Source organism: Pagrus pagrus (genome assembly GCF_965226575.1).
Source record: "Pagrus pagrus genome assembly, chromosome: 10".
Lineage (NCBI taxonomy): Eukaryota > Metazoa > Chordata > Actinopteri > Spariformes > Sparidae > Pagrus > Pagrus pagrus.
In genome coordinates, this window is record NC_140194.1 from 32,100,764 (window position 1) to 32,116,657 (window position 15,894).

At 45.6% G+C, this 15,894-nt stretch overlaps 1 long non-coding RNA gene across 1 annotated transcript; it reads right to left on the reverse strand.

Annotated features, from left to right (window-relative positions):
* Positions 1–3,692: 3,692 nt before the first annotated feature.
* LOC311263869 lies at positions 3,693–12,544 on the reverse strand. The gene is made up of 3 exons (XR_014623407.1): positions 12,504–12,544; positions 11,884–11,999; positions 3,693–4,104 (listed from the first exon to the last, which is right to left on the reverse strand). It is a non-coding gene; the product is annotated as an uncharacterized lncRNA (long non-coding RNA).
* Between the last annotated feature and the right edge of the window lie 3,350 nt (positions 12,545–15,894).

The window sequence follows — 15,894 nt, forward strand, 5'->3', positions numbered from 1 at the left end:
GGCTCTCTTCCCTGAATCACTAAGCATTACAAAAACACAATTTGTCAGTAGCAATGGTGGTCCTGGAGCAATACTAATTATGATGTTATCCAATATTGTGATATCAGATTGTGCGTCATTTTGTGTCATCACTGACTGGTGTAGACTCGCACAGTGTTAACTTTCATATGTATAAAATGTGACTCAGCGCATTGTGGGATTGTTAGCAGAAAGCAGATTACATGTGCTAGAGACACTACTTTTTACATTCTATTGTGGATATTTTAAGGGTACAGTATAGTGCATTCAATTTGTAAATATAATGCACTATATAGTAAACAGGGATATTGGGATGCAGGTTTATGGTTGCAATTGTGATTATAGTCAGTATACATAATTTGATGTGCAATACCAAGTCCAGCAACTCCACCTGAATTGCCTCCTGAATTGTTCCTAGAGGCTTGGACAAGATCCGTGTCTCCCTGTCAACAGTACAAATTTGAATGAGAAGCTGACAAATGTTCGACACACTGAGAAGGTTTACTTAGCCTCTGATGGTAGGGAAAGGTGTGACAACACATGCTGGCCCTGTTGGAGAGTGAAAAACTTTAAGTTTAAGAATTGCAAGAACTCTTTAATGCATTATACCTGGGGCACCACAGTAGCTCAGTTGGTAGAGCTTATGCCCCATGTACAGAGGTGTCCTCGCTGCAGCAGTACAGGGTTTGAATCCAACCTGTGGCCCTTTGTTGCGTGTCATCCCCCGTCTCTCTCATCCTGTTTCATGTCACTCTTCATCTGTACTATAAATAAAGCCATTACATTTGTCTAACGACAACAACTAACACTATGATGATGCTGATGATGATGGCAATCAAAGAAAAAAACTAAATAATGAAGTGATTAATTTAACATAGTTTTGACATAGTCAACAATGATGATGAACATGATGACCGTGGTGGTGGTAGAGGAGAGTGGCCGCCTCATCAAAAGTGTCTATGAGAAGCTTGGCGTCAGAGGATACTGCTGCTTCTTTGGCCTCAGCGGGTGGCATGGCCTGCTTCATAATCAGCTGAATAATGTCATATAAAATTAATGTGTCTTATCAAGCATGTCCTACAGCATTGTGATGGACTGGATTTTTTTCCCATGCCTTTCCTAAACACACACACACACACACACACACACACACACATACACACACGCACACACACACACGTTTTCTCTTGGTTGCGTTTAATTTCTTTGTCATTACGTTTTTTGTTGTATTTTCTTGGCGCACTCGATTAGATGAAGATGAAAAGTTGTGAGAGTAAAAAGCTGTGTGTTATTCTTGATCATGTAGTTTTTACCATGAGCCCATGCCACCCATTTGAGTGGCTTCAGAGGCTGCATGCTGAATGTTTTATGAATAGCCTACAAACTGAAATTGTATTTATTTATCTATTTATTTTTACAATAATTAGAAATTTGCATGACCAGGACAGAAGAGAGGAGAAGAGAACAGGATGACAGAGCAGAAGAGAGGACGAGTGCTACACACAGATGAGACAAGAAAAGAGCTGGAGGATCTCTAAAACTTTTTTTGTCCACATAAATGTCTTTTGAGTAGATATTTGTTAACATGTAAGGTATTCATTTTACATGATAATCCAACCACCTGACAGGTGACTGGTGACAGTATTGCTGGATGAAGCAACTTTTCAGACCCTTGTAGCAACTTTATTTCTACAAAGCGACTGATAAGAAATTAAGTTACTTTTTGAAATCATCAGGGAAAAGTCAAGAAAGATATTATATTGTAATTTATTGCCATGTACCCTGCTTAGAGTAAGCCGAGAGAGAGCAGCCCACGGCTCATCAATTTTTCTCCGTCTCCTCATGCACTGTGTGTAGGCTGTCAGTAAGTGTGGTGTGTGAAGAGGGCAGGAGGACGCTGCTCGCTGCAGGAGTCAGAGGTCAGTTGTAGTGACTTTCTATGGTTATGTGATGCTCTCACTCTGAAACTTCTGTAATGGAGCTTGTAAATATGTCAATAGTTTAAGCCTCTCTATCACTATTTCTCTCTCTGAATCAGGGAGTTCAACAGCTTGTAAATATGTCAATATTTTGATCTTCTCCTTTCCCATGTAGATTTTTTTAATTTATGTAGTGAGTTTGTGATTTCTTGGCTAAAGATTTCTACACTTTACATGGAAGGATCCCGCAATGCAACAGACACAACCACTATAGGACAGAAACAGAACATCATTCTGCCATATGATCTACATCCCTTTTCTTTAGCTTGCAACTTCTACATAAAATGAAACAGCATAAGATAAATTAACAAAACATTAATTTTCTTACCATGCTGTCATATAATTTTTAGTACACAGCTCAATGAAAAAATGTACTTGGTTAAACTCAGGTATGTTCAACACCAAATTAAAATACACATTTCAATAGATGTGACCACTGTAAGCAACATCACTCTAAGACCCCGTTTACACGGAGGGAAAACGCATATATTTTCATGCGGTTTGGACTTTCATTTACACGAAAACGTAGATTTTATCACGGAAAACGATCATTTCTAAAAACTCCGGCCAAAGTGGAGATTTCTGAGAACGCAGTTTTTGTGTTTGCATGTGTACTGGGTCAAACAGAGTTTGAGGTAGTCAAACGTCACAGTCATGTCATGTGAGCGTCCTATGTTTACAGTTTGTTTGCTTACTGATCATGGATGCTGTTAAGGTAGTGCTCATTTTTACGTTTGTGCAAACGCTTTTGGCCTGTTTGCATTTGCAAACACAACTGCTCTACTATATCAAGGAGCAGAGGCGAAGAAGTGCACGGAGGTCAGCAGTATTTCTACAGCTTTCACTTCCCAAGACGTAGGTACATTGCCTGCCAACGTCGCCACCGCCGGTTTTGGAAGTAGCTCATGTTATTCGTTGTTGTTGTTGATTTTGAGGATTCTGATTGGCTTGCATGGCTTTATCCTTCTTGTTACACTGCCACCTACATGTTTGGCACAGTTATGATGGCGCTCAATGGTTTTCGATAAACAAAAGCTTTTTTGAAAACGATCTTGTGTGTACGACATTATTTTTGAAAACAAATATTCGTTTCTGTAAATACCCGGCTATGTGTAAATGTGGTCTAAGTGCCTAAGTAAGAGAACTTAAAGAGAGCTTAGTGCAAATATCAAATAAACACTGTATTCATACACGGCAATAAGTACATTGAACACTTTTTTTTTGTCTCTTTTTAAATGGTCCTTTACAGTCCATTTTCTTTATAAATGAAGTTACTATAACTTAAAGTTCAGGAACTAGACCATGCCACGCTCCCTCACTAATTTGCCACCAGGGCCTAACTAATTAAACCACCTGTGTCTCATTAACACAACCACCAATGCCTCTCCGCTTCATTCACCTGTGCAGACCTATATAGGTGACTCTAACCATTTCACTCCTGTTCGTCTCAAGTTCTGACATTCTTTCGCGCTTAGACTGACTTTTTTCTCTAGGTAACTAAAAGCTTTTGTAACAAGCACGCTACCCTAGTTAAGTTTAGGTTAGGTACCAACAGTTAGCAACAACACGATTATCAATTGGGCTAAATTCAGAAGACCCAGGTTGACTCTTGGAGTGGAGAAGAAGACACTGAAGGCAGCTTTAGACTTAGCACACCATATTTTATAATTTGTGAACCATAGACATTAAATATTAGCAGTGAGAAAAATAGAAATACAAATGGCCATTCATAGAAAATGCTATATACAGTTCAGTTCATCTTTCTCATTTAAATGACGTTGCAGCGCACAGTTCCACCATTGCCCAAAAAGGGAGAGTTCGACTTCGCCTGTACAGGCGAGGCACACGCTCAGTGCAACGGGCCCATATTTGAATGTCCAGTGGGAAGGGGGAAAAGTCCGTGTTGGGAGGTGAGGGTGTGTAGTGTGTGTATGGGCCGTGTGTGTGGCAAGAGTTAGGAAGAGGAGCGGCTGCACAATGGAGCCTCCTACCAGCCGACAGTGAGCAGTGGAGGTTCAGTAGGTTCAGTAGGTTCAGTAGGTTCCTTCCCGGCGCAGTCTTCAGGCTTCGCACCCAGGCTAGGCTCTAGCTCGCCATCAACCCTGGCCTATATAGAAACAGGACCAATTAGACATCTAGTGTGCACACAATCATCTCAAATAATACAGACTGTATTAAATAAATAGCAATATAATACATATATATATATACAAACACACATACACATATATATATATATATATATATATGCATATGTATATACACATACACATATATCCCAGTACTGTACAATATAATCAAAATCTTAACACATAATTCAATGTGAATAAATAACAATATTTGTCATATTAAAATATTCACGACAGAAATCTCAATATCACAAACCACAAGCATCCAGGACTAAAGTGCATAGCAGTACCAGTGACCACCTGGACTGCATGGAAATACACTGGAAGCAAATCATCAACAACAAAAGAATAGCTCTTAAGTAGTTAGCGTTTCATGTGGCAGGACATATTCAAAGGACGTGGCATATGAAACACTATTAAACCGCACCAAACAATACACAGGTAGCGGCTAGGCTAAGCTACATGAATAGCATTAGCTCAACTCACCAAATTCCGAGATTTAAATCGGCAACAGCTCGGCATTCAGACGCTCAACGGCTCCGGTAGTCGGCTCCTATATTTCGAAAGTGATCACATAAGTTTCGGCGTGTTTGATGTTACATTAATCGAGCAATGCTACAACGTACCTGCAGCAAACATTTCCCCAGCGGCTCCTCTCGCTACCACCGCAGCAAGCCACACTGGCTATGTTACCGGTGTTTCCGGATGCGCTCTGTCATGTGACGGCGTAACGGCGTAACGGCGTAACGGCGTAACGTGATGACGTGCAGCCTCACGTCATAATTTATGTTTTAAAAGGACAAGGGAATAAATTAATAAGGGTTTTTTCACCCGGGTTACACCCTCCCCCCTTTAGACCATGCAACCCCCGATGCATGCTACACATTGTACACTCGAGACTGCACGTCAGTTGCTGCTGCGGTACGAAGTGCTTCACTATAAACATCAACAAAACCATGAAATAGCGTCTGTACGACTGAAATAAGCGGATTACCTAATGCCCCATACTGAAGGCGATTAGGAGGTTGGCGCTGCCGATTAGAATGTCTGGCGACAGGTATCGATTCAACGACTTGATCAGGTGAGTTTGGGACTTCAATTGATATCGGAGGTGGACTGAGCAATTGCTCATTTTGGCTGGGCGTCTCTGCTTGGTCGAAAGCACCGGTTCTTCAACAGATAGACCTTCAGGAACACAGGTAGGTGGTATCCCTTCAGCTTCAAGTACGTTTTCACCAGGCTCAAGCTCCTCTTCTCCCACAGGTAGAGAAGCTTCGGACTCAGCAGAGGACTCCCCATCAGCAGCTAAGTGCACAATTTCAGGAACAGAGACCACAGGCTCCTCCGAGGACACAGGTGAACCAACAGCCCTGGATAAAGGCTGAGAACTGAATCCAGAAGGGGGTTCAACAGGTAAACTTAGGAACTGGAATGTGGCTGGCTGAATCTGGACTTCATGCACATTCCATCCATCTTCCTCCTCAACCAGGTCTTCAGTGCGATCAACACTGGCTGGTTTCTGGCTCCGGGTTCGAGGACGACGCGGGGGTGTAACTGGCGCCGGATCTGAATCACCACACGCTGGTAGGAAGGAACATGGAAGGAGTAGATCTCGGTGTAGCGTGCGAGTCGGTCCATCCGCCCTGTTCTCAGGTCGCACTGTGTACACGGGCAGGTCTCCAGCACGTTTCACAACGACATACACATCCCGCTCCCATTTGTCCTCGAGTTTGTGCTTGACACTTCGCACCAAAACTCGATCACCTTCCTCCAGACTCGACGGAGTGACTCGCTGATCAAAGCGGGCTTTATTTCGTTCAGCAGACTTTACAGCATTCTTTGAAGCTAACTGGAAACTTTCTTCAAGTCTGGACCGCAGGCTCTCAACATACTGGGAATGGGAAGTAGATTGATGTTCCCGCACAGGCAAGCCGAAAGCCAAATCCACTGGAAGGCGCGGTGAACGACCGAACATCAGTTCATATGGTGTAAAGCCGGTGACATCATTCCGTGTACAGTTGTAAGCATGTACTAACGGTCTCACGTAGTCTTTCCATCTAGCCTTCTGCTTGCGCTCCAGCATTCCAAGCATGCTGAGCAGGGTCCGGTTAAATCGCTCAACTGGGTTCCCCCGTGGGTGGTAAGGGGTCGTTTGGGTTTTTACAATCCCAGCGAGTTGGCAAAGCTCCTTAATCAACTTCGACTCGAAGTCAGGCCCCTGGTCCGTGTGGAGTCGTTCTGGTATCCCATAGCACACTATGAAGTTCTCCCATAGACATTTTGCCACTGTCTTCGCCTTTTGGTTTGCTGTGGGAATGGCTATTGCAAACTTTGTAAAATGATCAGTGAAGACAAGAATGTCTGTTGTATTGCTTTGATCTGGTTCAAGTGACAGGTAGTCCATGCAGAGTAACTCCAAGGGACGAGTAGTCCTGATGTTAACAAGTGGTGCTGATCTTTCTGGGAGTGCCTTGCGTCTCACACAACGGTTACAGGTCTTGATCTTGGTTTCAATGGCAGCTGCCATGCGAGGCCAAAAGAACCGGGAGCGTACAAGATCCAAGGTCCGCTCGATGCCCATGTGCCCCATGTCATCATGCAAGCTTGTAACCACTACTGACCTCAGCTCCTCCGGTAACACCAGCTGAAACGAGACTTGCTCCCCGTCTCGCCTCCTTCGGTACAAGATGTCCCCCTGCAGCTCGAGGCGGTTCAGCTCCCTCAGCAACAGCACCAGGTCTGGAAGTTCTTGCCTTGCTGTGGGGGGAACCTTCTCCCCAGTCTCCATCTGGTGGATCACCTCTCTTATGACTGGATCAGCACGTTGCTTTTCCTTGAGGCCCAGGTGTGACAGGGAGGGAACAACTGGTAAGCCATGGAGGTCCTCGCTGGCATAACAGTCAGGAACGGCTTTAGCCGACAGGCTCAGGGACTCGACCCAGGCGATGGGACTCCCTGCCGAACTGCTGGGCTGACCCATGACAAGACAGCGGTGGCAAACGGCAGAGACGATGTCTGTGTCGAGTTCTTCCAGTTCACCAGATTTAATGACATGCTCTGCCGTAAACTTGTTGATCAAGTCCCAATCCTTCTGTTCTGTCATGTCAACAGGGTGGCTGTGAGGGCGACGAGAAAGAGCGTCAGTGTCGAGGTTCTGCTTCCCAGCCCGATACTGCAGCTTGAAAGTGTAGGTGGACAGGGCGGCAAGCCATCTGTGACTGGCGGCATCCAACTTTGCTGTTGTTAACAGATAAGTGAGCGGGTTGTTATCAGTCACTACCACAAAGCTGGCCCCGTACAGGTAGTCATGGAACTTTTCACACACACTCCACTTCAGCGCAAGGAATTCTAACTTATGTGCAGGATACCTCGATTCACTCACTGACAGACCACGGCTGGCATAGGCGATTACTCTCAGCTGACCCTCCTGCTCCTGGTATAAAGCTGCTCCTAGTCCGGTGGTACTGGCGTCGGTATGCAAAATATACTGCAGCTTTGGGTCAGCGAAGCCAAGAACTGGGGAACTGGTCAACTTCTCAATGAGCATCTCAAATGCACTCTGGCAGGTGGGGGACCATCGCTCCCCAAAGGGTTTTTTCGGATCCTGGATTCCTACTAGACTGGCCCCTTTCCGGGCTTTGGAGGTAGGTGCATAGCCCCGTGTCAAATCATTGAGAGGTTTTGCAATGGCGGAGTACCCTTTTATGAACCTCCTGTAGTACCCAGCAAATCCTAGGAACGACTTGAGCTCCTTCAGGGTTCTTGGAATTGGCCAGGATTTTAGAGCAAGGATCTTATCCGGATCAGTCTCGACACCCTTCTCCGAAACAATGTGTCCCAGGTATTTGACAGACGTCTGGAAAAATTTACATTTCTCGGGAGAGAGCTTCAGACCGTATTCTCTCAAGCGATGTAGTACCCGCAGCAACCTCCGCTCATGTTCCTCCAGCGTGTCTGAGAAGACAATAAGATCATCGAGGAAAACCAGAACTTCTTTCAAGTGGAGATCTCCCATACTCTTCTCCATTAACCGCTGGAATGTAGATGGAGCGTTTGTTACCCCTTGGGGCATTCGGTTGAATTCCCAAAACCCAATGGGAGTCACAAAAGCCGTTTTAGCTTTGTCTTCTTCGTTCATTCCAATCTGATAATACCCAGATTTTAAATCGAGAACGCTAAACCATTTGGACCCGGACAAAGCGGACAAAGACTCCTCCAGATTCGGCAGGGGATAGGCGTCCTTAACTGTCTGTAGGTTCAGTCTCCTGTAATCAATACACAACCGTATGTCACCATTCTTCTTACGGACAACGACAATTGGTGATGAAAATGACGACTCCGATTCCCGAATGACACCAGCCTCCAGAAGGTCCCTCAGATGCTGTCGGACTGCTTCAATGTCTTGAGGGTGTATGGGCCTGGCCCTGTGCTTGGATGGAGTTTCATCATGCAACTTTATGTGGTGTCTCACCTTGTCTGTGCATCCAAAGTCCATGTCACTGAGTGCAAAAACATCAGAGATCTTATTGAGCTTCTCAGTAATTCTCCTCTTCCACTCTGGCGGGATAGGTGATTCTCCAAAATCCAACTTCAGAGCAGGGGAAAGTTCTGATGGTGAACGGCTTGTTGACACAATGTGTGACAAGATCTGGGGTGAAACTGCCAGTTCAGCGATGGTGGAGAGGGGTGGGATGGTCACATCCTGGTCCGACTCATTGCTGAGGATTACTGGGATCCTCTTGTGGGATTGGCTTGGGAGCATGACCAAAGAGTTCTTAACACACAGCCCACCTGGCAGTGGTGAGGCTGCATGCTCCACAAGCACCAGTTGACCAGGAGACAGCATGCTGGCGTGGATGGAGCCATCTATGAGGGTGGTGTGACCAGCAGGGATGAGGATGGGAGACTTGCTGGCTAACCTCACGACTCCATCGCTGCCCACCTGTTGTTGCTGGTGGCGGATCTGCAGCAGTTTGAGCACTGCTTTATAGCCATGGCCAGTCGGCTGGAAGTTGGCATATTCACTCCCCCTGTACTGATTATATAACGGCTCCAGGGTGTTCATGCCGATTAACACTGGGGACTGATGGGCTCCAACGTCAGGAACAACAAGCGCCAGCGTGGAGACATCCAAATCAACTCCCAGGAACTCACTGGGGAATGTGACCACCATCTCCACATATCCTAGATAAGGAACTGCTTGTCCTGCGGCTCCTTCAACTTGCAGTAACTCACACAAGGATTTCACAGGTTGGTCCGCAAAATGCTGGTTATAGAACGACACCGGGATCGTAGTGACTTGCGATCCCGTATCCAGCAGACAATCAAATTCTACACCAGCGATTTTGATGTTGGCTGTGCAGCGGGATCCGACCAAGCCTTTGGGCAATCTAGCTGGAACAGCGGGGGTGGTCTGGGTTACTTCATGACATTCAACATGATTTCTTTGGTTGGGACATTGTGGGTCCACAACAGTTCCGGTTTGCCCCACAACTGGAACTGACTCTAGTTTAAAGGATGTCTTGAAGAAGTGTCTGATTTCTGCCATCTTTGCTGCTTTTCGGTGAACTGCCTCCTCTTTGCAGCGACGAGTGCAGAGTTTGGGGGATTGTCACAGTGGGTCTTTATGTGGCCATCTTCACCACACCGATAGCAGTAGCCAGGCTTGGGAACAGAAGACGGGTTCTTTGATGGCTTGCCCGGCCTCTGCCCCTCACCCCACTTACGGCCAGGTGTGGGCTTGAAAGCAGCGGCTTGACTGGAGCTTGAGCTTGACTGGGCAGCAGTGAGGGTTGCAAGCTGCTTCTGTATATCGGCTAGTTGTTGAGCGAGTTGCTGCGTGATGTTAGTGAGTGCAGCAATCTCTCCTTTCTCTGCACCGTCAGTGTAGGCATACTGCGCGTGGTTTGCAGCTCTGGGTCGTGATAAGCCGAGATGTTGCTTCATGCGGATGGCTTTTGCAGCTTCACGATCTTCCTCAGTTCGCAGAAGGAGCAGAAATTCAGCAAACGATGGGGGATTATGTTTCCGTTGCTTCAATTGGAGTTCTGTAATGAGAGAGTTGTCCCAACAGCCACGACAGAACTGAGTCAGTAGGTGTCGACCAAAGTCTTTGTTTAACACTCCGCCTCGTTTCATAGCTTGATTCAGCGCCACCTGCAGACGCTGCAGATAATGGGATGGCTTCTCTCCAGCATCCTGGAATGTGTCCATGAATTTGGCATATAGCTCCTCGCCATCCTGTACCGTGCCATATGCTGAGTCAAGTGTCTGTAGATACACTGCTGGTGGAGTGTCGGGTCTCAAGTGCTTAACCATATCAGCAGCAGGTGGTAACAAGCTGTCGAAGATCTTACGTGAGCGCTGTAGGTCGGACACTGCAGGATCTTGTAACAGCAGCTCAACTCCGGAACGCCATGTGTCGTAGTCTGACTCGGTTTGAGGTCTGGCCGATCTTCCAGAGAAGGCTCTGAGACGCTGTGTGGGATGCATAGCGCTGTCGTCATTCTTGACAATATGCTCGACCACATAGCGTTGAACTTCGGGTGGATTGAGGTTGGCGTGTGACATGGCTGGCAAAGAGGGTCTTGAGGCGTATTGGGCTGGGGGGCCCGGCTGAACCTTTGGCCGTGGTTCAGTGCTCTGCTCTGGGGCAGCAGGACCCACTGGAGGACCAGAGATGGCAGCAGAGAGCAGTGGTGGAGTCTGCAGACTGACTGTGGCAACAGCCGGTGGCTTTCCATCCTCCTCCGAAGGAGACCCCTCATCCGTGGCAGTGGGATTGAGCTGGGAGACTGACTGACCAAGCAGAGACATCACCCCGTTAAGGACAACCGCAAAATCTTGGCCGGTCAACTTTGCGACTTTTTGTAATTCAGAAAGATAGTTCTTAGTTTGCGACTTCCCTACCCCGTCCGCACAGACTGTAGATAGGTCAAGATCTTATAAGTAACATCACCGCCGTTACACTCATATACATATGGTAAGATTGGACGCAACGCAGCTAATGCTGCGCCCGAATTATATTCAACCACAATCGAATGGTGAAAAGCAGAATTGGGTTCATCAATACGTCCGAAATTTGAAACAGAACCATACTGTTGTAAAAACTCAATTACCTCATCATCTGTTTCAGTTTTTGTCGCTTCCTTTATCAAAACTGAATTTGGAATCTTAATGCCACGTTTCTCGAATATGTCCATTTCTACACAAATATATGAATACCAAAAAAAATATTCAGGTCCTTCTCCGCTCCTGGCTAGCTCGCCACTTTATGTAACAAGCACGCTACCCTAGTTAAGTTTAGGTTAGGTACCAACAGTTAGCAACAACACGATTATCAATTGGGCTAAATTCAGAAGACCCAGGTTGACTCTTGGAGTGGAGAAGAAGACACTGAAGGCAGCTTTAGACTTAGCACACCATATTTTATAATTTGTGAACCATAGACATTAAATATTAGCAGTGAGAAAAATAGAAATACAAATGGCCATTCATAGAAAATGCTATATACAGTTCAGTTCATCTTTCTCATTTAAATGACGTTGCAGCGCACAGTTCCACCATTGCCCAAAAAGGGAGAGTTCGACTTCGCCTGTACAGGCGAGGCACACGCTCAGTGCAACGGGCCCATATTTGAATGTCCAGTGGGAAGGGGGAAAAGTCCGTGTTGGGAGGTGAGGGTGTGTAGTGTGTGTATGGGCCGTGTGTGTGGCAAGAGTTAGGAAGAGGAGCGGCTGCACAATGGAGCCTCCTACCAGCCGACAGTGAGCAGTGGAGGTTCAGTAGGTTCAGTAGGTTCAGTAGGTTCCTTCCCGGCGCAGTCTTCAGGCTTTGCGCCCAGGCTAGGCTCTAGCTCGCCATCAACCCTGGCCTATATAGAAACAGGACCAATTAGACATCTAGTGTGCACACAATCATCTCAAATAATACAGACTGTATTAAATAAATAGCAATATAATACATATATATATATACAAACACACATACACATATATATATATATATATATGCATATGTATATACACATACACATATATCCCAGTACTGTACAATATAATCAAAATCTTAACACATAATTCAATGTGAATAAATAACAATATTTGTCATATTAAAATATTCACGACAGAAATCTCAATATCACAAACCACAAGCATCCAGGACCAAAGTGCATAGCAGTACCAGTGACCACCTGGACTGCATGGAAATACACTGGAAGCAAATCATCAACAACAAAAGAATAGCTCTTAAGTAGTTAGCGTTTCATGTGGCAGGACATATTCAAAGGACGTGGCATATGAAACACTATTAAACCGCACCAAACAATACACAGGTAGCGGCTAGGCTAAGCTACATGAATAGCATTAGCTCAACTCACCAAATTCCGAGATTTAAATCGGCAACAGCTCGGCATTCAGACGCTTGTGATAAACCTTTTTGGGGGGCGATGAAGCCACGCCAACAGAGACGTGTGTCCATCAAGATGTGCCTCCACTCTGACTCTCAACTTCCCTGGTTCCTAGATGGTCCAGCAACTCTGCAACATGACTCAAACCCCTTTCTTCATCCCCGGACCTTGACCCCTTTGTCCCTCGTCCACTGTTCTTGATCCCCTTTTCCTCCACCCCCCTTTCCTATCCTCCCCAAATATTCTATTAATTTAAATAAACTACCTTTACGCTAAACGATGGAGTGGTCTTTGTTAGTGAATTACTTCTTTTTTCATTGCACATATTTTGGATTTGGCCCTTCAGATGTTGCCTGAGCATGTTATGTACTGGATGGTGCTGTGGGTCTTGACTGGAGAGGTGATGTGTGGTGTGACTGTACAATGTTAGGTCCTGGTGTTTGTGGTACATTGGCCATTGTGGGGGGGCAGGTGCTCTGGGAGTCTAAATCCTCTGCATAAAGCTGTGGTGGTGGTGGCTCGGCAACAGGAAGGATGTGGTGATGATTTCTCCTGTATGTGCTCCCTTTGGACTGGATGATATAGGAACATGGCTCTTTGCACTTCTCCTTCACAGTCCCAAGTTGGATCACAGGGAATGTTTCTGAGGTTCAGGAGATTAAAGAAGACTTCGGGCCCCTCTCTGAGGGACCTCTCCATCAGCTGCTTGGCGATTGGGACCGCCCTCTCCTCGAGTCCGTTTGACTGGGGAAACTCTGGGCTGCTGGTGGTATGGATATAATCCCATTGTTTGGCAAAGTCTTGAAAATGCTGATAGATGTATTGTCTGGCATTGTCAGAGAAGAGGGTGTGTGATGTGCCATGCACTGAGAAATGTCTCTTCAGTTTGGAGATCACAGGTGATGATGTCAAGTTGGGAAGAAGTGTTAGCTGGTGAGTTGGTTGGTTGGTGGTCGGTTTCTACAATTGTGGGCTTTCCGTAAATATAGTCTTTGATTTTTTTTGCAGTCAAACACGACAGCTAGCAGCTGTCGCTCTATCTGAGCATAGCCTGTTTCTGTGTCTGTGAGGATGCGTGATGCGAATGCTATTGGCCTGCTGTATTGCCAGCATGCATCTCCATAGCAGTCCATAGCATGACGCATCACAGGTGAGCGTATCTGGTCAAATGCCTCCTGATGCCGCTGAAACCAACACCAGGCAGTGTTCTAATGGGTCAGTGGTCTAGCGATGTCACTGAAGTTTGGTATGTATTTGCCAAGGTAGTTGACCATGCCAAGGAAATGCTGTAGTGAAGTGATGTCTGTGGGGGGCTGGCATGTTGGTGATTACAGCATTCTTGAGGGATCAGCTTTCAGGCCTTTGCTGGTGAAGATGTGGCCCATATAGTCTACTTGGTTCAGGCAAAGCTTGCATTTGTCAGGATTCAATCTGAGGTTGACCTCTCTCACCCTTTGGAACACATTAAGTTGGCATCATGCTCAGCTACTCCACGGCCCCCAACGATGATATCATTGACGATGACTGAGCATGGATAACATGAAAACAGTTGCTCCATTGTGCCCTGAAACACCTATCTTCCTGAGTATATGCTGAAAGGTATCCTCAGAAATCTGGAGCACCCGAATGTTATACTGAATGTGGTCAACATTGAGGATTTGTTGTCATGATGTATCTGCTTGAATGACACATTTTTGGCATCCAAAACAGAGAACACTTGCTCCTGACATATGAGCTGCCACCTCTTCAATGCTGCGTATGGGGTGGTGGGGGCTTTTTAGTGCTGTGTTGAGGTCTTTTGGATTGATAGACAGATAGATAGTCTGATTTCTGCTTTATCCTTCTTATGTGCAGCTACCATAGAAGAGACTGTCTTCGGGCTCAGTGACTGGTGTTTTAACACCTAGATTTTGCATGTGGTTCCCTGCAGTTGCATTGCAACTGGGATGTGGTGAGCTGGCTGGATCACAGGCTGAACACTGGGATCCACTGTCATGGAGTATGTCAAGTCAAGCTTTATTTATATAGCACCTTTAGCCAAGGCGCTTTATATTTAAAAATATATATATAATTACAATTAAATATATCAGATAAAAGCACAATAAAATAAACATCAAATATAAGAAACAATAAGAACTGTCATGATAAAACAATCAGTCAGTTAGGAGTGTTAAAAGCCAGGGAGAGGAGGTGGGTTTTGAGCATGGATTTAAAATTTTCTAAATTTGGAGCTGTTCTAATGCAGAATAGCAAGTTATTCCAAAGTTTTGGAGCAGCGACTGCGAAGGCTCGATCATCTCTTGTTTTCAGCCTAGATTTTGGTATGCTGAGGAGGAATTGGTCCACTGACCGTGATGTTCTACACGGAGTGTGGGCAACAAGCAGGTCACCTAGATAAGGGGGAGCCAAGCCATTCATGGCCTTGAAAGACAATAATGAAATTTTAAAACTTATCCTCTGGCACACAGGAAGTCAGTGGAGATACCTCAACACTGGGGTTATGTGCTCAGTTTTCCTGGTGCCTGTTAGAAGGCGAGCGGCCGCATTTTGGACCAGCTGGAGACGTTGGATAGAGGATTGGTCTAGGCCCTCATACAGAGCGTTGCAGTAGTCCAGCCGGTTTGTGATAAAAGCATGTACCACTTTCTCTAAGTCACCCGGGGGAAGGTAGGCTTTTATTTTGCTTATTAATCTCAATTGGAAGAAGCTTGAGCTGACCACAGATTAAATTTGTTTTCCAAATTTAAAAGAACTATCAAGGTACACTCCCAGACTTTTCACGGAATTGAGCATATTTGAGGAGATAGGCCCAAGGATAGGTTCATCCCCCAATGGCAGCGGGGAGCCAAACACAATAACTTCTGTCTTGCTCTCATTTAATTTTAAAAAGTTTGAGGATAGCCACAACTTAACTTCGTCCAGACAATCAAGCAGAGGTTGCAATACACCTTTGCTTTTGATTTTTAAGGGCATGTATATCTGAACATCATCAGCAAAACAGTGGAACGAGACATTATGCTTTTCAAATATAGAACCTAGGGGCAACATATATAATGAAAATAGGGTGGGGCCCAGAACCGAACCCTGGGGGACACCACATACGAGCGGAGCATATCCAGATGAATAATGTCCCAGGCGAATTGAAAAAGTGTTGTCCGTCAGGTAGGAGTTAAACCATTTTAGAGCAGTACCCCTGATCCCAACATAGCTCTCCAAGCGGGACAGGAGGATATTGTGGTCGACTGTGTCGAAAGCAGCTGTTAAGTTGAGGAGAACAAGATCAAATCATTAAAAATCTTTAAAGCTGTCTCAGTGCTATGAAGCTGTTTAAAACCAGATTGAAATGTTTCATGGATACCAT